We start from the raw sequence: 23,757 nt of genomic DNA, 5'->3' as shown, positions 1-23,757 counted from the left end.
GAAGCGGCTTCCTGTAAATACCTGGATTCAAGAATCATGGGGCCATCAGGTGTGATGCACACCTTTAATCCCGGCACTTGGGAGGCAGGGTTAAGCAGATCTCTGTGAGTTCGAGCTCAGCCTGGTCTATAGAATGAGTTTCAGGACACAGAGAATCTTAAAAAAAAAAAAAAAAAAAAAAAAAAAAAAAACACGAGGCCATCTTGGAAATAACCATGCACGCCCATTTCCTTTTGCCTAGAACCCACTCTCCTTTTACCATTATTCTTTCATATTTAATTTAATTTAAATTTTATTGTGCACCAGGGAAGGCATGTACCACAGCACACATGTGGAGGGTGACTTGAGAGTTCCTGGGTCCTGAGGATCTAACTGGGGCCACCTGCTTGGCAGCATGTACGCTCCTCTACTTTAATCTTGTGGGTGGTTTTTTTTTTTTTTTTTTTTTTTTTTTTTTTCACATGGCTTTATGTAGCCTAGGCTGCACTTGTATTTCCTGTCTCTGCTTCCCAAGTACTGGGATTGTAGGCTTGGGCCACCAGCCTTGGCTTTGATCTTTCCCTTAACCCTCTTCTTCCTGAAGATCTTTTGCTGCTTTGCTGTGCTCAGTGCCAGGCAGTGTTCTTGTTGCATCTTGTTAAACACTCTCTCTCCCACATCCACCTTTACAGTCCTCACCTGACCCCCTGCAATAGGCTTCTGTCTACAGCCAGAGAGGCTCCTCTATCTATCTATCTATCTATCTATCTATCTATCTATCTATCTATCCATCCATCTATCTATCTGTCCATCTATATATCTTTATATATCTTTATTGTTTTTGAAGCAGGGTTTCCCTGTGTAGCCCTAGACTGTCCTGGAACTCACTCTGTAGACCAGGCTGGCCTAGAGATCTGCCTGCTTTTGCCTCCTGAGTGCTGATACTAAAGGTGTGTACCACCACCACCAGCAGCACCAGAGGTGCTTTTAATTTGGAGAAGCCCTCAGCCCTAGTCCCCCAAGCTCTAACCTCTTCTGTGGTTCCCATCTCCCTTGCAGCGAGTAAGCCGTAGAAACCTCACAAGTGGTCCTTGACTTTTTTTTTTTTTTTTCCTGACAAGGTTTCTCTGTACAGCCTTGGCTGTCCTGGAAACTCACTCTGTAGACCAGGCTGGCCTCGAACTCAGAAATCTGCCTGCCTCTGCCTCCCAAGTGCTGAGATTAAAGGTGTGCGCCACCACCGCCCAGCTGGTCCCTGACTTTTACACTCCTTCATTCTGTCTCTGCTAACTAGACAAGCATGCAGATTCCCTTTGGCAAGCATACTCTCTGCCTCCTGCCCTGCCCAGTCTTCCCTCAGCTTACACACCTTGCTTCCACCTGAGGATGCTTTCCTTGCCTCATGAAATCCTTCCTCCCAGGCCTCTGTTGTGCAGAGCACTCTGACCTGGAAACTTTCTCTCTCCCTACCAGGCTCGGCTAGCCTGGTCATCATTTTTTTTTTTTTTTCCCTTCTGTCTCAGCATTTATTGTCTTTCAATAAGCTGTTTAGGCTGAACAAGGTGGTGCACGCCTGCATGTCATCCCACCACTTTGGAGGCTGAGGCAGGAGGATTGAGAGAGTTCTAGACTAGCCTGGACTACAGAGTAATACACTGTCTACTGATAAACAAATTCAACCCTCCCCTCCCCGACTACTTACCGGTTCTCATCCTTCTTTTTCTTTTGAAATCGTGTAGCCCAGGCTAGACTTATATTCACTATGTAGCCAAAGATGACCTTAGACTCCTCATGCCTCTGCTTCTGTCTCCTTAGTGCCAGGGCTGCAGGTGTGTGCATTACGAGGTTTATTTTATTTGATTCTGATGTTTAAACAGAGCATGGTGATGACTTTACCATCTGAGTTACACCCCAGCCTCAAATGGAATCTTAGAACTGGTTGGTGGAAGTTTTTTTTCCGGCTCTCGGTCCATCTGGTCACGTGGTCCCAGGTACCTGGACCAAGAATGGGGCTGAAGAGGTCCTTGCATCCTGAGATCAGAGACAGGGTCCACTCTCTGGATAGAAGAGGGGCCAGGAGCCATGATGACATTGCTTCCTTTGTATATGAGTTCCCCACCCAACCCCCTTAATTAAAGCGTCTGGCCAATGGGGGATGTCCTTACGCTGCATCGTCCACTGGGGGTTGGGGCGACCCCAGTGGGCCACACACAGACCCAGACAAACAGAGGGCTTTCTGAAATGGACGTTAATTGTCTCCAGGCCAAGGAGAGCTACAGAATGAGAGTTTTCCGGGCTGGCCCAGGGGACAGGGAGGTAGAGAAAGACCTTGCCTCTACCCCCTGGTCACTCTCATTTCCTCACCGGCTTTCCAGAAATCCAGGTCATTTTCAAGCCGGGGGCTGCAGTCTATCGCTAGAGCATGGGGTCGCTTCCGGGGTCACCAGCCGGACAAGCAGGTCAATTTTAGCAGGAAACCCCGTATTTAAGAGGGCCTGGTGGAGCCAGTCTTCGGAAATGTGGCCCTGACCTTTCAAAAAAGCTGGGTCTTTCCACTTCAGTGTACACCTGGGGGGGGGGGGGTGCACACACTTCCTTAAATACGAACTTAGTAAATTAAATACTTGAGCTCACGTGTGTATCGGGTGTGGGGGAGGGGCCTTCAAATGAGTCATTTGAAAAATCTTTACCGTTCGGTGAGAGAGGTTCAAAGTTCTCAGTTCTCATTTCACAGAAGAGAACACCGAGCCTGGGAGGGGCTGAGAGGCTTACTCAGGACCCCTAAGTTGGGTACCATCTACTGAAACTTAATTCTCCTCTATTCCTTGTGCCGCACCCCCTCTCCTCATTGTAGCCTTGACCCTCTGACCTCCGGAGCTGAGGGGAGGTTCTCAAGAAGAACCGAGAGAGAAGCATCAGGATAAGTTGACTGCAGACCCCCTCCCTTGTCTGGCTTTGCTGCTCTCGGGAGGAGGAGGGAGAGGCCTCTCTCCGACCCACCCAGCCACCCACCCGAGGTGCCATTAAAGTTAATTGTTTTTACTGCCAGTTTTACATAGTCTTGTAAATCTTTTTACGATGTGGCCCTGGAACAACGGACTGCGTGCAGAACTCGGAAGACTGAAGGTAGCTGGAATACAGGACACTTGGGGGTGGGAGGGGGCTGCTACACCGAAGGATATAAGGGGTTGAAAGGAGAGGACTCTCTGGAAGCCTCTCTTCCCCTCTTTACAGGATAACAAGTCTAGGCCCCTCATCTGCATCCACATGGTAGGTTTCTGTCAGGTGAGGCTACAACCACCCAGAAGCCCTATTATTTGTAGAACTCCTCCCTCTTGACCCTCAAGGATCTGAGATGCCCAGAAACAAGCGTGAGGTCCAGACTACAGCCTTTGGAGAGTTAGTAAGGCTCTAGTGACCAGTGAGTCCCTTCCAGCTGGAGTGTGCAGGGCCACACTGGGCACGGTGTCAAGGCAAAGAGGGTAGACACAAAGGGATGTGTATTCGGCAGTGTGGGGACCCCCTTGAGCCGCAAGTCACCTGCTCACAATCTGCCTGGTTACCCCTGCCTTCTGCCACAAACAGTGCCCAATTTTAAAAGCCCTGGTCGTAGGAGGAGAGATAGGGGGTCACTGTACATTAGGATTTCTCTGGTCTCTCTCTTTGTCCCTGCCACCCCCTTCTACACCCTCCATATCATCTGATATAAAAGGAAAACCTTAGCTTCCAAGGCTATGCCTAGCTGTTCAAGTGCCCAGGGAAACACTAGTTACACACATCTGCCTCTACAGTCACTTCTGTATTTGGAGGGTGGGGAGGAGTTTCAAGACAGGGTTTTTCTGTGTAGCTGACTGTCCTGGAACACACTCTGTACACCAAGCTGGCTTCGAACTCAGATGGGATGAAAGGCTTGTGCCACCACCATCTGGCTGAGACAGTCTTACATTGTAGCTCAAGCTAGCTTCGAAGTCTCCATCTTCCCGACTCAGCCTCCCTCGTGGACCCCCCACGTACAACTTTGTAACATTTAGAACCAAGCCAAATATCTATCAGGCGCCGGGAGTGTGAGGTGCGCTCACCCTATGGGTGGCTCGCCCACCTGGAAGTATGTAACCGACTGACCGGACCATTCTCTGAATTGAAACCAGGAGCACCAAGAAAGGAGCTGAGCTGTTCCTCTCCAAATGTTTTCTGTAGGCATTGTGAGCACCCCACCCCCTTCATGATTTGTTGAAATGCAAACTTTTGATTGAGAACCTCTGGGGCTGCTGTCTGAAATACTGGACTAGCAGCAGAACCATCTCAAAGACTAGTGAGTTTTCTCGGTGCTTACCTAGGATCAGTGAGTGCTGTAGTGATTGTAGAAGCGCCGGAGTAAGACGCCGCGGGCCGATTAGAACCCCTTGCAACTATGTAAAGGGCTTTGGCCGAGTAACATTTGGAAGTTCAACTGAGCCAGAATGGACAGAGACGAGGTGAGGGAGCCGGAGAAGTTGAGTTCAACTCCTGGAGACTGGCGGGAGTGGGGGTGGGAGTGGGAAAACAACCCTCTCTCCAGCAGCGCATCCTGCATTAGAGAGAGAGAGAGAGAAAAATGTTCTACAGCGTAGCAAATGCAAAGGTGCCCAGAGCCCGCAAACTCGCTCCGAGGCCAGCTCCAACCCCAAACTTCCTCTCAGTCGCCGCGTCCCCATTTGAGGGGCGGTGACCATGGCTACTCAAGTGGGGTTACAGGCTGCCGAGAGCACCTTGGGAGCTAGAGCCCTTGGGAGCTAGAGCCCTTTTTCCCACCGGACATCGCTCGGGTGCGTGAGTGGCTTACAGAAAAAGCCCGGGTGAGGGAGACCAGCCTCTGCTGGCACAGGCCGGAGCTGGGCTGCCGGGATCCGGGAGCTGGCACGGCCCTTGTGTTCCGAGAAGGCTGCGCTTGTGGTGGCACCCGGCGGTGCACGCGGGCCGGGAGGTTAATGACCAGGCTTTTCTGTAAGCTCCGGGAATTGAGAACACGTCTGTGAAGCTAATGAATTTGAGGGTGAAGGTGAGGGCCCTGGGCCGGGAGCATGGGGCTAGGGATTCCCCCCAGAGAAACCAAGGAACCTACTTCCTGGCTTGGTCCTTTCCCCATAGTGGAAGGAGAGACGTTGGAAGAACTGGGGACAGGCTTTGCAGAAGGCTATCAGCGGTTTTTCCCCCCACTCTGGAAAGTTCAATCAGATTGTACCATGACGCTGAAATTGGTTTTCCAAGTGGTTTCCAACAATTTGGGGCCGGGGAGGTGGGGAGGGAGAGACAGGGTCTCCTGTGATTCAGGCTAGCCTCAAACTCGCTCTGCAGCCTTGAGCTCCTGCTCCCCGCTCCTCCACTCCTCCACTTCGCAAGTGCTGGAATTACAGGCTTGCACCCGGTTTATGGGGTGCTGGGGATAGAACCCAGCATGCCAGCACTCTACCCACGACACTATGGCCCCAGTTCCAGAGTGTTCTTTGATACGACTCCTGGACTCCTGGCCTTGGATTCCTGGTCTTATTCAAAAAAGGCCTAGACCGTGCGGTCCCTGCCTTCTTTGAATCCAGCCCCATCAAAACGCAGTCTCTGCGGAATGAGTGATGTGGCCCTTTTAGTTTTGCCCGGGTCCCTTTCACAACCTCTATCCCATTTGGGGTCATCCTCCTCCGGGGAATAGGATATCTGCTGTGGTCCATGCTTCCCTTCCCAGCATCCCCTGCAGACCCTGCAGACCCTGCAGCGGCGGCATCTGAGGACCTGACTCGCCTTCCCGTTCCTGCGCCCCGTTCCAGGCCCTGTAGCGTGGCCCCAAGCTTTTCCGTCTCACTTCTGCAAGCTGTCTGTTCTTCCCATTCACCCCGCCCCCACCCCCACTTTTTTTTTTTTTTTTTTTTTACGAGTTTCATCGCTGATCTGAACGTTCCTCCCTCCGTGTAATTTCAATTTGAGCTCTCCCTGGAGCGGCCTTTCCCCTCTTGTGGCCTGCCAAGTCGTTTGAAGGCTGCGCAAACATTCTTCCAGCCTCTAGTCCCCCGGAGTCTCGGTCTGGTCTACACACGTGAGGGAGGGCGGAGAAGGCTCCCAGCCAGATCCAGGGACAGAAGGGGAGGAGGGGGAGAGGAACAGGAGAACCTCTTCTCTCTCCACTTCCCGGACTCTTGCATATCTCTAGGATTGTGAGGTACGGTGGGGTTGGAGGTGCCCTGTAGACTCGCAGGAACATTTCCCAGCCCACTTTAGAAGCCCTAGGCTGGAAGATGGTTGCGGCCTAAGAAAGCTGGAGTTGAGGATAGCTTATGGCCTTGCTCCATTTCAGGCATTCTTCGAAGCTAAGACATGGTCACTCCATTTTACAGATGGGGAAACTGAGGCAGGCAGGTCTCTGAGTTTGAAGCCAGCCTGGTGTACAGAATGAGTTCCAGGACAGCCAGGGCTACACAGAGGAAACCCTGCCTCGAAACTCCTCCCTCCCCCCATCTATGATCCAAACATAGATTATGTTTCTAAACCACACAATTGGGATTCAATGGTTTAGTGACCACTCTTCATAATCCCCCGCCCCCACCCCCAGATAGTGGGTGATTCCAACTTATCCTCCCAGCACTCTGGAGGTAGAGGCAGGAGGATGGTCACACAGTCAAGACCAGCATAATTTGTGCAATAAGTTCCAAGCCAGTCAGGGCTATGCAGTGAGGTCTTGTCTCAAAACAAAAGCAAGTCTCAAATATTATCATTACATCGTGTGACATAATGTGACAATATTCAATGCTAACTTCTCCTTATTAAATACTAGAGTGTTCCGATATGTGCTAAGCCAGCCATTTATTTATCTTCTCAAGTATTTCTACATACTAGTACCTTCTACCCAATAGATAAGAAAATGAGGCACAGAGAAGGTGATAACCTATCTAAGGACACACAGTTCCATGGGTGGGTTACCTGTGACTCTCCACATCTATCCCTCTGATATCCCAATTCCCCCTTGAATCACATGGGAGAAACCCCATCCAGGCTCGGCAGCTGGGATTTGCAGCTTTCTTCCCTAAGGTTACTTTGGGGACACATGAGAAAATGGGAGGGAACAAGGGGGTTACATAAGGCAAGAGACTTCAAAGGAGGCCTCCACTGGGGTGCACAGCCTTGACTCTGGGCAGCTGGCCAGAGGAACTACTAAGCAAGCTGAGAGCTATCCACCCCCATGGCTGACCCATCTCCTTGCTCCAGTGACAGACCAGGAGGCAGTGGAAAACCACATCACCTGAATGGGAGAGTTCAGACTTCTCTAATGAGAGGAGGAAGGAGAGAGGCATCCAGCAGTGGATAATAAGTTACAGCAATCAGCAATTATTGAGCACTTACTGTTTGTTAAGCATGATGACAATTTGTGTTTAATGTTACCAATAAATAGACAAGGAGTTTCCATTATTCCCTTGTTTGTAGAGGTTCAGAGCGGGTAAGTCATTCACTGAGAGTCGAACAGCCTCTAAGGGCTGGAGGGAGCCCACAGTAGTTAGTAACTTTGCACAAACTGGGTGAATTCTGGTGGAAGTGACTTGATGGGCTCCAGGTGGGGAAACTGAGGCCTAGCAAGGTGTGTCTGTTGGGGCTGGGGGTAGGGAATGAAAGTGGACCCCATGTGGTCTGAGGCTCACAGTCTTCCACCAATTTCACACAAGAGGTACCTGTGTGGCCTCAGGTTGACCAGGGGTTTCCTGCTGTCCTCTACTTTGTGCCAATTATTCTACCTCTCAGGGCCTTGAGTTTTCCTGCTAAGTTAGTTATTTACTCGCCGGGTTTCTTGATGACACCCAAGAGGGCACAGCTAATCAATGGGTTAATCAGGTACAGCCAGTGCCCAATCCCAGAGGGCTCTGGGGCGTCAGGCTTCCCCTGGTTCCTACAGTGGATAGCACAAAGCTCATGGAGCCTCTTCTTTGGCAGGCACACACAGGTCTTTGGGTCCCAGGGGATCCAAGCCATATCAGAGAAGTGGGCTATAGTGTCTGTGGCCCTCTTTTCTGAAGACCCCAGGGTTTGGATTGGTGAAGGGATGGTCTGGAATGATGCAACTTGGCCTGGAGGGGAGGGGTCTCTAAGACCCTCAGGATCTTTGTTACATATCTGTGGGAAAACCTGATCAAAGCCTCCTGTGTATGTGATGGTTTTAGATCCAGAGAGAAGTGGTTCTCTGAGCCCCCTCAGAGGCAGCCCTCTCTTTACCCTCACTCTATATAATTAGTCCATTGTCATGGTTACTGTTTAAGGACCCCGCCCCCGCCCCCCCTCTGCTGTTCCCCACTGTGAGCCATTAAAATCAGAGGTCCAGAAAGGCAAAGAAAGAGTTTCACCTGGGCAAAGTGCAGAGCCCTGAGCAAGAGAGAGACTGATGGCCATCCAGACAGCAGAGAGGAGGAGAGGAGGACACAGGGACTTTGTGATGGAAAAGAACATTGGGTTCTTGGCCTCCCTAGCCTCGATGTGGTTTTAAACTGGACATCCTTGTCAGGGTCACAGATGCTGGACACCAGAGTCCTAAGGAATCGGGTCATCCCTGTAGTGATTGCTATCATCCAGGTTTGCAAACAGTGGCTTCGGAAACCAATGGTGCAGATGCCTACTCTGGGACTGATTTCTCCAGATCGTCCCAGTCCTTGTCACTGGGTTGGGGAGCTGACCTTTACACCACAGAGAAGTTCAAGTTCCTAGCACATGCTTCAGGAAGGAGAAGGGGTAAAGGATATGAGGCTTCAAGGGCATCTGGGACCAGCCTCTCTCTCTGTCTTTCTCTGTCTAAGCCAGTCTGTCTGTCTGTCTGTCTGTCTGTCTGTCTGTCTCTCTCTCTCTCTCTCTGTATGTGTGTGTATGTGTGTAGTGTGCTGTGTGAGGTGTATGTGTGTGTGTGTGTGTGTGTACTTGGGCAGGGTATCCAGTGTGATGGCTCTGTGTATAGCTTAGGTTGGCAGGCCAGGCATCCTACTGGAGATAGGGCAGGTACCCTGTGGTCTGAGGAGGAAGTAGGCAGTGTTGTGCTGACTCAGAGACCTGGACTGACTGTCCATGGCCCCTCCTGAGTCAAGCCACCCATGGTGCCTGGCCTCCAACCTTGGCATCTCACTTCATGTGTACTTTTGACTCTCTGAGCTGCCTGCAGGCAGGGAGACATTCTGGAGTGGAAGGAATAATGGCTGAGGGGTGGCCCAGCCTGATGCTCACCCTTATCCTCTGCTTCTTCCCACTGCACTCTCAGGAGAGGATCAGTGTGCATATTTCCATATTGCAGGCTGGAGAGGACCAGAGGCTGCAGGGCAGGGAAGGAGGAACGGGACAGCAGAGAGCCTGGGGTAGTGGGTTGGGAGGGTGCAGGAAGTAAGCTGCAAACAAAAAGGCCTGGCCTTGGATCTGGAATGGCTGCTGAGTGATGATCCCCAGGCCAGAAGGCGGGTACCTGAGAGACAGACAGGAGAATAACAGTGGAGCTTAGAGGAGCAGACTCGGTGACACCACACACACACACACACACACACACACACACACATCTCACACATCTCACATATCACAATACACACACAAACACACACAAAAACACATACCTCACACATCAAAACACACACAAACACACACACTTAAGGACACACCGAAACACATACACACATACACACACAAAAACACAGGAATATGCACACATGTATAGACACACATTTCACATGTCACAACACACACACACACACACACACACACACACACACACACACACACGTACACACAGAGATATGGCCATCCAGCCCCTTAAATTGGAAGCTCAGCCTCTAGATCACAGGTTCTCAGCCTGTGGGTTTGTGCAACCGACCCTTTCACAGGTGTCTCAAGACATTCTGCACATCACACATTTACATTACAATTCATAACAGTAGCAAAATTACAGTCATGAAAGTAGCAACAAGCCGGGCGGTGGTGGCGCACGCCTTTAATCCCAGCACTTGGGAGGCAGAGACAGGCAGATTTCTGAGTTCAAGGCCAGCCTGGTCTACAGAGTGAGTTCCAGGACAGCCAGGGCTACAGAGAGAAACCCTGTCTCGAAAAACAAACAAACAAACAAGTAGCAACAAAATAACTTTATGGTTGGGGATCACCACCACATGAGGAACTGTGTTAAGGGGTTGCAGCATTAGGAAGGGTGAGAACCACTGTATGGATTATGAGGGAGAAAGGCCTGCCTCGGGGAAGCAGAGTTGGGACAAATCTGGGATCACACTGAGAATAGCTATTGCCCCCCCCACACCCTTAAATATATCCAATGACATGAGCAGGCAGAGATTCTGCCTCCCTATTTAATCTCCAAATTGTGGGGACACCCTGGGTTCCATTCCCTGAACTATGCAACTGGGGCATGGTGACTCCTGCTTATGATCCTGGCATGAGACATGATAGCCAAGCCGGGCGGTGGTGGCGCACACCTTTAATCCCAGCACTTGGGAGGCAGAGACAGGCAGATTTCTGAGTTCGAGGCCAGCCTGGTCTACAGAGTGAGTTTCCAGGACAGCCAGGGCTATATAAAGAAACCCTGTCACAAAAAAACAAACAAACAAACAAACAAAAAAGAGAGAGAGAGAGAGAGAGAGAGAGAGAGAGAGAGAGAGAGAGAGAGAGAGAGAGACATGATAGCCAGAAGTTCAAGGATATCTTTGGGCATATAGTGTGTTCAAGGCCAGACTGGGATCAAAATTACCTCTCACATCTGCTTCTTTGGGTGTCAGTCATAGGAGCCTGCCTGTGTTTTATTTTCACGCTGAGGGCATTCTCAATCGAAAGGTGCCCCAATGAGGGGATGAGTAGAGCTTACTGACTTCAGTCCTTTCTTCAGCCTTGAAGGAAGGGGTCAACTTTCCTTAGGGTGCAGGGTGATGATAACCATAACTGGACCTCTGCATTTCCATCTCTGCTCCAAGGCTGGCTGGTCCTTGAGCTTCATGTCAAGCAAGCCTTCTTGTGTTGCTGTGACAGCCACTGTCTGTGGAGCACACAGCATGCACTGGGGTCTCTCTAAACACTGTAGATGCTGGACCCAGGGATTGCTCAGAAGGGCCTGGCACTATGGGAGTCGTGATTTCAAGGCCCATTTTACAGATAGAGATGCAGAGGTTGCTGGAGAGGTTGCATTTATTGGTTTATGGGACCAGGGTTCACAGCTAGGCAGGCCGACTCTGGGGGCTTCAACTCTGAAGGAACTGTTCAGAGCCAACCTGTCAACCCAGCTACTCAGGAGGCTGAACCAGGAGGGTTGCAAGTTTGAAGCCTGCCTGGGCTACAGCAAAGCAAGTTCAAGCCAGGCAGGGCAACTTAGTGAGACTTTCTCACAAAGTAAGAAAGTGTGAGCTCTGAGTGTTGGGACATAAATGTAACATGCCACCAAATGCTATTCAAATATATTTGACTCAGGAGCATGTCCATTGAGAGGATAGTTAAAATGCATTTTCCTAAGCCAGCACTCCGAGTTGCTGCAAGCAAGACAACTGTACTTACAGACAATAAAGTGGGGGCAAGATGGAGTTTAAGGTCATCCTTACAGCTGATGCTGGGTAAGACCTTGCTTCAAACAATCAAATGGATAAAATGTGATGGTAGAGCAAGCAGCATGCACACATGTTCACACATGTGTCTTCACAGTCTCCTGGGTAGTGTCGATTCTTGGAGTCAGCCAGGAACTACGAAGGTATTAAAAAAAAAAAAATAGTGCAGGCCTTAGCCAGGAGAAGAGAGAACTTTCCAGAAGAGAAGCCGCTTCCGCTGACTGCAAAGGGGGCCTGGGCCAAACCCACCGGCTCATTTCGCTTCTCTTTCCTGCCATAGCCGGCTCCTCGCCCAGCCCGCCTGCCGTGTAACCGGATAGTTTATCTTACCCCGCCAAGCAGAAATAAAACTACCGAGTCAAGCATTGCAAACAGATGCCACTGTGGCCAGAGCCCAGGGTACAGGGACCAGATGCTCTTGTGAGCACCCAGGGAAGGTGGCGGTGGCAAGCCTGGTCCCTCCAGGTCCTGTGGGTCTGGAAAGTCAGCTGTTCCTGGGATTGAAACTTTGGGGTCACTAAGGGACTTCCAGAAAGAGAGGAGGGGAGGAAATAACAGACTGGTAGGGGCTTGCTCTCCCCACACACATTCCAATTTTGGGGCTTGCCAGTTCTCAATGGTAACAGCCCTTCCTTCCACAGAGGGGAAACTTAGGAAGCGTTGAGTTTAGCTTACTTGAACTCCCCTTGAGTTCTCTTAAATGCCCCAAAAGAACACACGCTAAATCCCATAAGCTTCCTTTTCTTAAGTGTCTGCATCTAAGCTCACAGAGGAGTTCTGGGGCTTGAAATGGTTTCTTACACATCTCTCCTTACCTCTTCCCCATAAATCCTCTAGATGGCTGCCAGCATGGCCTTCTCTTCTTTTGGATCCATGTTATTTTAAGTTGTGTGCGTGCGTGTGTGTGTGTGTGTGTGTGTGTGTGTGTGTGTGTGCGCTCGTGCATGAGTGTGTACATGTATGTGCGTGAGTTTGTGTATGTATGTGCATGAGTGTGTGTGTATGTGTGTGTGTCTGTGCATGAGTGTGTGTATGTATGTGCATGAGTGTGTGTATGTGTGTGTGTGTGTACCTGAGCACAGGTGACCTAAGAGGAGAGATATGTATGTATACTACACGTGTGTGTTTGTGTGTACCTGAGCACAGAAAACTAAGAAGCACTGGGTACTCTGGAGCTGAAGTTGCAGGAAATTGTGAACCATCTGATCTGGGTGTTGGGAACCAAACTCTGGTCTTCTGCAAAAGCAGATGCTCATAACATTTTGGCCATTTCTTCTACTGTAAACAAAAGTAGAGAATCTTGCTCTTCAGCCCTTCAGTGGCTTCATTGCTTATGGTGGATTTAACTCTAGAGTTAAATGCTCATGCATTTGACACTGGAGTGTGCACTTGTCCAATGAAGTGATGTTTAAAATCCATGTCTGAGAGCCAGGACCTCCAGCTGCTGAATCTACTTCCTTTTGGCTCAGGTATCTGCAAGCAAGACATAATTATTTGCCAGGCAATGGTGGCACACACTTTTAATCCCAGTATTTTGGAGGCAGAGGCAGGCAGGTCTCTGAGTTTGAGGCCAGCTTGGTATATAGAGTGAATTCCAGGACAGCCAGGGCTACATAGAGAAACTCTGTCTTAGAAGGAGAAGGAGGAAGAGGAGGAAGAAGAAGAGAAGGAGGAGGAAGAGGAAGAAGAGGAGGAGGAGGAGGAGGAGGAGGAGGAGAAGGAAAAGGAGAAGGAGAAGGAGAAGGAGAAGGAGAAGGAGAAGGAGAAGGAGAAGGAGAAGAAGAAGAAAATTACTTTTAAGCTGTGTGTGTATGTGGATGTACACACACCAGGGTCTACATATATTAGGCAATGAATGCTCTATCTTTGAGCTATACCTCGATTCCCTTTTTTATTTTTATTTAAAAGACGTTTGGGGGCTGACAAGATGGCTCAGCAGTTATGACGGTTCCCGACTCTTTTTGTGAACCTGAATTCAGTTCACAGTAGCCATGTCAGCTTACGACTGGACTGCCTGTAACTCCAGTTCCAGGGGATCCTACACATTTGACCTCTGTGGACACACGTACTCATGTGCACATACCTACACACACAACTAAAATTACAAAATTTATAACTTTGTTATTACACTTGTTGGTTTGTTGTGTGTGCAATGCGCACATCGGTATGGACATGCCCTGGCATGCCTGTGGAGAGCAAGTGACAGCTTGTGGGAGTTGATGCTCTCTTTGTACAATGTGGGTACTGGGGATCCAACTCAGGCCATCAGGCTGGGCGACAAGAGCCCTCCTTCATAAATTGAGCCATCTCACCGATCCTCTCTTCTTTTTCTGATCTAATGCTACTGGAGTGAAAATGTCTTCAATCCTGTTTGGTGATTCCACACCTCACAGCTGAGTCACCTCTGCCTGGAGAAAGAGTCCTTCATCCCATGGCTCACTCACTTTCTATCCAAGCCATCTCAAGATACTATCCCAGGATGGTAAATGCCACCATCCACAGAGGGTCAGCCTCTGGCTTCTTCTGAGCCCTTGGAAGTTTGTATCAGGATTACCGAATAATCGATTGAAGACTGCACTAGCATTCAGCTTCGAATCCTCATGATGAGCTTACAGTGTGTTCATTAAAGACAAAGCAGACAAGCAAGGGCATCATGGCACTTGCCTGTAATTCCATACTCAGAAAGTGGATGAGAGCATTAGAAGTTCAAGACCAGTCTTGGCTGAGTAACAAGTTTGAAGCCAGCCTGGGCTACGCGAGACCCAGGTAGGTGTAGGGGAAAAGCTGAGAGAGCAAGGATGGCTCAGCAGGTAAAGACTGTTGCAGCCAAGCCTGGCATCCTAAGTTCAGTCCTCAGGAATCAGCATGAGGGCTTGTAGCATGCATGCATGCACATGCATGCATACATAGAAATAAATAAATAAATGTAATAATAATTATTATTATTAAGAAAAAGGGGAGAATGTAGAACCCAGATGGATCCTGCTTCTTGGCATTCTTAATCTTAAAACTAGAGCCTCCAAAGCCCCTGGGTATGCCCCGGCACTCTGGAAATAGTGGTTGGATGACTGAAAACAGGGCAGTGGGGCTTCCATAGCTCAGTGGAAGGTAGAAGGCTTGTGTGTAATATAAGGCCCTAGGTTTGATCCTCAGCCCTGAGGGGGGGCATGGAAAAAGAATAAGTAGAAGGCAATGGACCGTTGTTTTCATAGACTTCAGAGGCAATTGTATGTGCACACGCACACACACATATGTGTGCAGAGGCCAATTTTCAAAATAGCTGAAACAACTTCAATCAACACTTGTCTATTATTTGTTCCAAAACTGTTTCTTCCTATGTATACACACACACACTCACACACACACACTCACACACACACTCACTCACATATACACACTCCCACACAGACATATACACACAAATACACACGTAGTCACGCACGCGCGCACACACAGATACATGCACACAAATGCACACAGTCACACACAAACACACACTCACACACAGATACACACAAGTCACACACACATACACACACTCACACACAGACACATACACACACAGACATATGCACACACACATACACACTCACATAAACACACAGACATTCATAAATACACACTCTCACACACACACAAATGCACACAAACACACACAGACACATACACACAGACACACACTCATATACACATATTCACACAGACATTCACAAAGACAGACAGACAGACAGACAGACACACACACACACACACACTCACACACGATCTTACCATCCTTCTCCAAAATGCCTGTGTGCTCAGTGCTCAGGGCCCCAGCCAAGCACTTGCTCTGAGACTTGGCGGCACCAGCGCCCATCTCCGGATATTCCTTCTTTCCCAGCTCCTTATGGTCTGGTCTCTATCTTAAGCTTGCCTGTGACAGACAGGCCAGGCCAGGCACCCTAGAGGCCACTCCCCCTCTTCAGCCTTGGTGTGTGTGGGGGTGCTGTCCCCTCTGAAACTGATCCCTGATCTGCTGTCTTTGGGTCTAATTTGTTTCTCTGTCTGCCAGAGGTTTTGAGGAGTGGGGTAGGGGTCTTGCCAGGAGACTCGGTGGTCACAGGTGACATTAATCATGTCTGCATCCTCTGAGAGAGAGAGACAGGGATAGGGATAGGATATCAGAGAGGTGACCAAGCATTGCCACATGATTCAAATCACCTCAGCATTGATCGAGTTCACCCTGAGTTTCAGAAATCACCACAACTGGTTTTCTCCTTCACCCAACGTCAACAGGCCCTTAAAGGGGCAGGATCCATTTACACCAGGCATGGGGTGCATTAGCTGGTTCCTCTCCCATTAAATGTTAACTGCTAGATGCATCTTGGACAAATTCGATTTACTGAAGATCCTCTTCAAAGGTCCTGAGATGATTAGCCACTCTGTCTCTTCCTCTGGGCAGGGGTGGGAGTAGGGGGTACTTTCCTGGTTTGGCCCCAGTCTTTGACCTGCAGGGTGAGAAGCGGTCCTGGGTGGGGTTTAATGGGAATCCCCATAGTTGTTTAAAAGAGACATAGTTTCTCAAAGTGTAACAAGGCAGAAAACAAAGCACCTTCTACAGCCAAAATAACCACAATGCCTTCTGTCCCAGAATGGGAGGAAAAACCGTGTCCCCCTTCCTAACCCCCAAAATCCAAAATACAGTTTTGTAGAAAGTTTCTGCACAGAGATGTTTCCAGAAGCTTAATGGCAGCACACGAAAAATCTGTTGAAGGGAACTCTCAGACTCTGTCCCCAAGACAGGATTTTGCTCTGAGGAACGGTTGGCCTCAGGTGTATACCATCACGTTCAGCTTTAAAACCCAGCTGCGTGTAAACCAGAGAGAATGGAAGGGCGGGGGACAGAAACAACGGGAGCTCAAGATTCAGTAGTTTCCCTAATACATGCAGCACCCAGCTTGCAGACAAGAGGCTTAGAAAAGCTACATTGTTTCATGAAGATCTCAGCCTTCTGGTTCCTAATTGTGAGACTCACAGCAATCACGTGTCTCCTGAGCCAGTAAGCTAAATGCAGAAATCTTACTGTGTGCTGGGGTCTCCACAATACTTGATAAGTATACGTGTGCTGGATTGCGGGTGCTGCTCTAGCAGGGCCCCAGTGTATGGATCTGTTTGCTTTGAGAAGTTTTAGAATGTCCATGAACTCAGAGCTCTATGCTCAAAGAGTGATAACTGGGCCTCAGGAAAACTGAGAGTCAATTTGTTGCATGGACCCAACCATGGTCGTGTAAAACTGTAATCCCAGTACCACCAAGGAAGCAGAGGCAGGAGGATCACAAGTTTGAGAAAATCTTTCAGAATAAAAATGACGCAGGAGGTGTGTGTCTCCAGGGTAGATGCTTGCCCAGTATGCAAGAGAGAAGCTCAAGGCTAGGCTAAAATACCAACAAAACAAAACATCTCAAGCGTTTAGTGTCTTTTACAGTGGGCGTGATGGAGACATTGGAATCCCAGATTTGGGAAGCAGAAGCAGAAGGATTTCTGCTAATTCAAGGCTGACCTAGTCTGCATGGTGAATTCTCAGATAGCCGGGACTATACAACTACACATCTGGGACACTCCCTCCCCCCAACCCTTCTGAGATAAAATGAAATTAAAAAGTAAAAAAATCAAAAAGGCCAGAGATATAGTTCAGGAGATAGAGTATTTGTTTGCCTTGTGTGCAAAGCTGAGGCCTGGATTTAACCCTTAGCTCTGCAGAGTTAGGGGCATAGGTGCAGCCTTGCAACCCCAGCACCTAGGAGGGAGGGTTAGAGGATCGGGAGTTCAAGGTCACCTTTCACTTTGCAGTTAGTTCCAGGCTACCCTGGGCTACTCATACCCGGTCTCAAAAACAGAAAAAAAAAAAAAAAAAAAAAAAAAAAAAAAAAAAATGACTCTGGGCTAGAATGAACAAGAAATCAGGAGAAAATGAGAGAGGAAAAAAAAAAAAAAACCTAAAACAAACAGATGAGCAGGGGGCAGTTGGGGGATGTTGGTGGCAGGGAGATCCAGTGTGCTGGCAACATGTATATTTACAGATTTACAGAGAAAGAGAACTCAGAGAGCTCAGGAGAAGAATGGACAGGAAGACACAAGGAGAAGGGGGTGACAGGGAGAAGCCAGGCCACCATGGAGCTTGAAATGTGATGTCCCTGGTCAGTCTCCACCCCACCCCACCCCCAGAGCATGGGATTTCTATCAACTTCAACAGGCTCCAAGTCCCTCTGCTAGTCTGGCGCCCTTGGGGACACTGTGGGGATATCACAAATTAGACATCAGGCCTGCAAGGCGGATTACATCAGGGAGGGCTGGACTGTGGAGAAGATCAAAGACTTGCCTGGCAGGGCTCCCAGTGGGGCCCCCAGGCCTGAATTCCTGGCTGAACCCCTAGGAAACATTCTGATGTGCAGATAGAAGCCGGAGCAGTCCATGCGGGCTGCCTCCGGCCCTCCTCCCCTCTGTGGCTGGTCCTCTTCCCCTGTGGTCTTCCCTGGCCTGTCCACACGGGTGAAGAGACACTTAGAGAGTCAAAGAATAGCAGAGCAGAGCCAGGCATGGAGCCACATGCCTGTGACCTCAGCCCTTCAGAGGCTGAGGCTGAAGGAGTTTGAATTTAGCTAGCCTGGGCTACATCTTGAGGAGTTATTTCAAAGGAAACAACAAAACACAAAATACTGTGACATGAAAACAGAACTGAACTAGGCCTGGAGTCATGACACACACCTTGACACTCCGGCACTCCAGAGGAAGAGGAAGGAAGATCAGGAGTTGAAGGTTAGACCCAACAATATAACAAGTTTCCAGGCTACCCTGGGCCACCTGAGACCCTGTCTCAAAAAAATAAAAAACAACTCACAAAAACCTTAGAAGTAGCAGGCCAGGCCCTGCTACTTCTCAGCTTCCTGTGTGACTGAGGAACATTCTAGCAACAGGGAGTTCCTGCTTGCAAAGTTGAGAATATTCCCTGGGATAAATAAATAGATTTGTTTCTCAAGCCTCGGTCTCCTGGGTGTAAACAGAGAGTGTATAAACACCTCTCTCGCCACATTGCTGCTGTCTTTCAATGTGATCACAGACGCAGAACTCTGAGCCCAGATCCTGGCACGCAGTGAGCCCTCGGCACATGGTGCACCACCGTGTTTGTGAGACACAAGCCAGATTGCCATCGCAGACAGGGGCTAATATATGGCATCTTGCTCTGGCCGAGAATTGGAACATTGTGATTAGAAGCTAGCAGAGAGGGGACAAAAAGAACCTGTCCTCAAGTGCACAGTGACAGACCACAGACGCTCCTGGCAGCCAGAGGGGCTGAGGAAGGACAGAGCAGATCATATTAATAACAATAAATTATATCTACACCGTGATTCATGCTTCTCATTACGCTATCTTACAGGACCTCGGGGTGTAGCAACCTTATTTATTGTTTGTCTCGGGTATGTGAACGTCCTGTAGTTATTGGAGATGATATCATTTCTTTCAGGATGTTGGTTGGGATTCCTCTTACTGTCCAAACTGGGAAAACAAAGGCTTAGGAGAAAGCTAGTTCTTCACTCAAGTTCAAAGTTGGAGCCAATCCCAGCACTTGGGAGGCAGAGGCAGGTGGATTTCTGAGTTAGAGGCCAGCCTGGTCTACAGAGTGAGTTCCAGGACAGCCAGGGCTACACAGAGAAACCCTGTCTCGAAAAACCAAAAAAAAAAAAAAAAAAAAAAAAAAAAAAAAGAAAAAAAAAAAAAAAAAAAAAGTTGGAGCCAAGGCCGGGCAGTGGTGGCCCATGCCTTTGATCCCAGAACTTGGGAGGCAGAGGCAGTGGATTTCTGAGTTTGAGGCCAGTCTGGTCTATAGAGTGAGTTCCAGGACAGTCAAGGCTACACAGAGAAACCCTGTCTCGAAAAAAAAAAATAATAATAAAAAGTTAGTGCCAAGATTCACATCTGGGAGTTGGTGAGATGGCTCAGTGGGTAAAGGCACTTGTGGCCACTGCACAGGTGACCAGAGTTCGATTCCCCAGGACTTTGGTGCTGGAAGAAGGGGACTGGCACCTAAAAGTAATTCCAGGACCTCCCCACATGCCGTGAATACCATGCCCCTTACTCACCCGCACACTAAATAACTAAATGTTCAAAACAAGACAAATAAAAGATTCTAAAGTGTGTTTTCTAGCCCAGCTAGCTCCCCGAAGTCGTGTCTGTGTGACATCTTCACTGCCAGTCCATAACTCCCCATGGGCAGGGGTTGGGGGTACTAGGGTCTTGGAGTCTTGGGTTTCTTTCTTCTATGATGGATGGGTCCACTTTTGTCTCCTTGTCAGCTAAGGGCAAAAAAAATTAAGGAACTCCTCCTGTGTCTGGACCTGAAGATGAAGGACTATGATCCCAGCTTCTCAGGAAGACAAGGTGGGAATGAGTACCAGGCTCCTCTGGGCAACTTAGAGACTCTCAAAAACCAAAACAAATCAAAAGGAATGGAAGCTTCAAGGAGTCACAGAGCAGTGGATGACCTACTCAGTGCAGGCGGGTCCCATGCCCTAGCACCCAATAGGTAGACCTCCTGCTTGTCTTGCTCCCTAGCATCCATTATTGGCAAGAGAAACAAACTCCCCAACCTCCTCTGCCTCTCTCCTCACTCCCACCCCTACTCAGAGTCCCAGGATGGTTAAGAACCCCTAACCCCACAGGCAGTTGTCCTTTGTACTCGGCCAGGGTGGGGTGGGCATGATCCCTATTCTGACCTGTGCTTCCTTTCTCTGTTGCCAGGCTTCTCTGTGTCTTTGAAGCCAGCAACGGTCTAGTTGGAATTGCTTACCATCTGTCTCCATTCCCACCGTCTCTCTTCACTCTGAAACCCAAAGCCTGCTCAAGACCCAGTTAGTTCAGAGCTCAGGTTCATGTGCCTTTGGAAGGGGTTCTATTAGTCTAGAAAATGAGTGTAGCTGGCAGACAAGAAACTGGCCTGGGGGAAGACGACCAATGAGCCCTCCTCCCCCTTCCCCATCCCGTGATTTCCTTTGTCTCCTGTCCCAATCCCAACCCACCTCCCTACCCCCAGCCTATGAGCCTGGAGGCTTCCCAATAAAACAGTATTGTAACTTTATCTAAGACGAGCGCAGTCCGGTGAGGAATGGATAAGGTGTAATTAATAACAGAAAATAAGGCTGGCCCCTCTTGACCTCTGACCCTCATATAAATGTCTTAAGTTTTATGACAACTGAGCACAAAATTAGTGTGTGCGGGCGGGCGTGCATGCATGTGTGAGTGTGCCAGCGTTAGGGCTGAACCAATACCCTTGTCTGGTGAGTGTTCTCACAGTGCTGGCTGGAACTAGTTTGTGTTTCTCAGGAGACTGGCCTCTCACTGAACCCAGGGGCTGCCTGAGCATCATCTGAGATCTGAGAGTGAGGATTCTGCCTCAGTCTTCAAGGACCCTGTGTCTATGGACATGTAAGATTTTAGATGAGGATTATGTGTACACCCCAGCGTTCCAGAGGCTGAAGCAGGGAGACTGGGAGCTACAGGCTATCTTGGACAACATAGGGAGACCTTATCTACAAAAGGAAGCACCTGGCTGGTGGTACACACCTGTGATCCCAGCACTCAGGAGACAGGCAGGTGGATCTCTGTGAGTTTAAGGCAAGCCTGGTTTACATAGCCAGGGATTCATAGAGAGAGACCTTGTCTAATTACAAAACAAAACAATCGTCTTGTAGGCGATCACACACACATGCAGACTTTTAGTTTGTTGTGATATTCCCTAGCACTAAAGGGAGGGTCCCCAATAGCCTTGTGTGTCTTTAGCAGTAAGGTTACATTGGTTTGAAGCTATAATCCTTTAGCTCTCAGGATTTCATGGTTAAAAACAGAACAAAACAAAACAAAACAAACAAAACTCTCCCAAAAGCCAGCTTATCTAAGGGAGAATGGAAGCTGTGTGTTTGGCCAGTTATAGTGGTACAGGCCTGTAATCCAGCATTCAGAGGCTAAGGTAGGAAAAAGTGTGAGTTTGAGTCTAGCCTGGGCTACTTAGCAAGACCCTGTCCCAAAGAAGGAAAGAAAGGAAGAGACAGGGAGAAATATTCCGCATGGTATGTGGCGGGGCTTGAACAACCCGGGGAAATGGAGTGTCCACAGACTGCGGTCTCCCTGGAACTGACCAAGAACGGAGTCATGGAGCCACTGTCTTTCAGAGTTGAAGGATGCCGTAACCGGTGTGGTTTATCTTAATGGCTCCCCCACTATGTTCGTTTAAAGTAATATTATCTTGCTTTAAAGGTCACTGCGCTGGCCGGAGCTATTGGATTCCCATGATTCATTCCGTGGAGATATTCTTTTTTTTTTTTTGTGGCGTCTTCGGCATCAACATCTGGGTTAATGGAAGCCACACCAGCCACGAAGTCAGTCAGTAGCTTTGAATCCTCTGGGCCTGAGGAGGCCTGGGCAGGGTGAACCAGCCGCTTCCTTTTGATCAGCAGCGACAAGTGAACTAGAGGTCACACATGTCCGGGGTCTGTGCTTTTACTCCTACCAGACAGCAGCAACTGGGCTCTGTCCTGTTCCCTCCCACCATGGCCCTGGGAGTTGAGTTTCCTAAGCTTGCCATCTCTGGGTAGACAGTCCCAGGACCTCAGGGCAACTGAGGGACTTTCTTTTGGAAGATCCCAGCCCTAAATCACTGAAGGAGATGACTTTGCCCAACCCTAAGCCTCCCCCCGACCCCCGCCTCCCCCTTCCATCTTTGGCTCCTGCAGACATGGATGAACTGATTCCTTCCTTCTCCCCGGGGGAATTCCTGCTCCTGGATGTCAGGTGACAGGCAAATTTGGAAGGAGATCTCTCTCTCCAGGGGGAGTCACTGGGTTGAGGAGTTCTTTTATGGGCATGCCTGAACTCTGGAGGGCCCCCAAACTGACAGCCACCTCTGCCTGCTAAATTGATCATATATTTTCCTGACATTATGTCACCTGTGACAAATGTGTTTGCTGGTCATATTTTTACGGTACTTCTTCCAGGGGGTGGGGCTCCACCGAGGGTGTGGGGGCGGGGTTGGTGTGATTTATCTGGAAGGAGAGGGAAGGGGGATTGCTTATCACTGGCATCAGAGGTGGGACTTCCCAATCACCACCATCTCTCTTTTGTCTGGGGACCTGCGCGAGACAGCATGGCCTGATCTGATTAAGGAGTTTGAGAAGTTCTGAGGGCTTTGAGCCTCATAAAGGTGACAGTGGTCAGGACATGGGGACTAGCTACCTCTTCATTTGTCATCCTCCCAGTGACTTCATCTCCCTATAGGTGGGTCCTGGAATTTGTTGGCAGGGTGAGAAGGTCTTAGTTGGTGTAAGGTATTTCCAACTAGAGGTTTGAGGTTTGGCTGTGTAATGAGTTAAACCAGATCTTAAACAATACTGCTCCAAAACAATTTAATAAAAATATTCATTAGAGGATGAAGGAAGGAAGGAAGGCAGAAAAGGAAGAATACAGACTCCACCTTTATTCCATATCAGAGACTAGCCAGACCTTTCTAGACTTTTCTGTATCCTTTTTATTCCCCCCTCCCGCCCCCACACCTCACATCTACCTAGTGCTGGGAATGGAACACATGTTCTTAATTGTGAGGAAGTCAGTTGTGCCTAGTCTACAGATGTGGAAGTTAAGGCTGAACTCTCAAGCCCTAGGAGGACCTGTGTAAAATCTCAGGTAGAGTGGCTGTTATCAAGGAGTGCTCCCAATAGACTTGGCGACACGTGTTAGATAGGTATGTAGCTGAGAGTTAAGGGCTGGTGAGATGGCTCAGTGGGCGAAAGGGCTTGCCTTCAAGCCTGGTAATATGAGTTCAATCCCTGGGACCCACATGGCAAAAAGAGAGAGCCAATTCCCATGGGCTTCCAGCTTCATAAAACTTATGGATGGACCCAGGGCCTTACACAGGCTAGGCAGGAGCTTTACCACTGATATGCAATTCCAGACTTTTAAATAATTTGTTTCTTTTTTGTCTGAAATGGACCTTGCTCTGTACCATGACTGATCTGGTACTCAGTATGTAGCCTAAGCTAGCCTGAATCCTGTGATGCTCTTGCCCTGACCTCTTAAGGGCTGGGGATTCTGGGAATGCACCACCACCCCTGGCTCTAAATCCTAATTTCTTGAGGCTTAAACGGTGTCACATTTAGGATGGTGTCTCATGGGTTCCTTG

At 49.0% G+C, this 23,757-nt stretch overlaps 3 long non-coding RNA genes across 10 annotated transcripts in view; 2 read left to right on the top strand and 1 right to left on the bottom strand.

Moving 5' to 3' along the window:
* The window catches only part of LOC143437676 (uncharacterized), a 98,695-nt gene that overhangs the window by 38,809 nt on the left and 36,129 nt on the right, over window positions 1-23,757 (top strand). The window lies entirely within an intron of this gene.
* LOC143437673 (uncharacterized) lies at window positions 1,896-5,831 on the bottom strand. 2 transcript variants are annotated; one of them, XR_013107024.1, is made up of 6 exons: window positions 5,719-5,823; window positions 5,081-5,176; window positions 4,802-4,996; window positions 4,313-4,546; window positions 2,344-2,547; window positions 1,896-2,036 (listed from the first exon to the last, which is right to left on the bottom strand). It is a non-coding gene; the product is annotated as an uncharacterized LOC143437673 (long non-coding RNA). The 2 variants fall into 2 exon arrangements; XR_013107023.1 differs by having other exon boundaries at window positions 5,081-5,831.
* Window positions 4,346-21,883, top strand: LOC143437674 (uncharacterized). The gene is made up of 3 exons (XR_013107025.1): window positions 4,346-4,454; window positions 19,883-19,967; window positions 20,328-21,883. It is a non-coding gene; the product is annotated as an uncharacterized LOC143437674 (long non-coding RNA).

Source organism: Arvicanthis niloticus, chromosome 24 (genome assembly GCF_011762505.2).
Source record: "Arvicanthis niloticus isolate mArvNil1 chromosome 24, mArvNil1.pat.X, whole genome shotgun sequence".
Taxonomy (NCBI): Eukaryota; Metazoa; Chordata; class Mammalia; order Rodentia; family Muridae; genus Arvicanthis; species Arvicanthis niloticus.
The sequence above is the reverse complement of the archived record's forward strand: the minus strand, read 5'-3'. Positions and strand labels throughout refer to the sequence as shown.